The sequence below is a fragment of the Egretta garzetta genome, unplaced genomic scaffold (genome assembly GCF_000687185.1).
Source record: "Egretta garzetta isolate BGI_Z169 unplaced genomic scaffold, ASM68718v1 scaffold341, whole genome shotgun sequence".
NCBI lineage: Eukaryota > Metazoa > Chordata > Aves > Pelecaniformes > Ardeidae > Egretta > Egretta garzetta.
Window position 1 is genome coordinate 196325 of NW_009258546.1, and position 1061 is coordinate 197385.

Genomic DNA, 1061 nt, shown 5'->3' on the forward strand with positions numbered 1-1061 from the left:
GGAGGCGAGGGACGGACACGCTGCGGCCAGCACGGACACCGGGAGCAGAGAGGGGTCGCCGGCCTCCTGCGGGAGGATTTTTCTTCGAAGGCGACAGAAGGGGCAAGGATTCCATTGTGTGCTTGGCAATGACAATAAACCAACGGAAAAGATGTAAACAGTTTGGGAGGAAATCGCTGGAAAGCCAGAATGTTTACATCTCAAATCCTGCTGCTATGAGGACGTCTTAAATCTGTTTATCTGTTAAAAATCCCCAAAGCCCCTCAACACCTCTGAAGTGGAATAAAGATTTTATCCATTACACATGCAAATACTGGTTAATAAATAAAGATATTCAAATAGTGAAAACAAACTTTTAACATTACGCACAAGCATGACTTTTTTTTTTTTTAGTCCAATCTGGTTTTTCTTAACTCGCGCTGTTGTGACATTACTGGATTTTACAGGCAGTTATCTGCTGCTCTCCACAGAAATACAGATGGGCTTTGTAGAAATAAACAGTCATTTCTATGAAACAATTGTAAAATAGTTTATGGAAACCGGTGGTGTAATGCATTCAAATAAATGCCAGGACCGGCTGATGGAGAGCCAAGGTGTTAAATCACGCTGCTTAAGAATTCAGCTGTGGGAAACAGATAGTAAATCCAGAGTGACAGAATTTCCAGTGATGGCAAAGGTTTCTGACACCGAGTCCAATACACAAAAACTACAGCAGTTCAAACCCATTTTACTTAACACTACCTTGACAGCCAGTGAAATTAAAGAATTTAGTCAAAAGCCCCTTAAAAAGAAACAAACACTTCATTTATGTATTGCTTTTCTGTAGAACAGAAAAGACGCGGCGTAACCAGCAGCGCCCGGCCTGCGGAATGCGAACGGAAGCGCTTTATTTAACTGCTGCCATAGACTTTTGTTCTTTCCGTATTAGCGCTACATAGCTCTAAATAAAGCTGAAAGGAGAAGGAAATCATGTTTGATCTATAACGCAATGTACCTACAGCAGAAATACAATATACAGATTTTTTTTTTTAATCACCAATGTAAGAGCCACCGTCGCGGCA

General features: G+C 41.4%; 1 protein-coding gene across 10 annotated transcripts in view; it reads right to left on the reverse strand.

Moving 5' to 3' along the window:
• MAPKAP1 (MAPK associated protein 1) overlaps positions 1 to 1061 on the reverse strand; it is a 108625-nt gene that overhangs the window by 39110 nt on the left and 68454 nt on the right. The window lies entirely within an intron of this gene.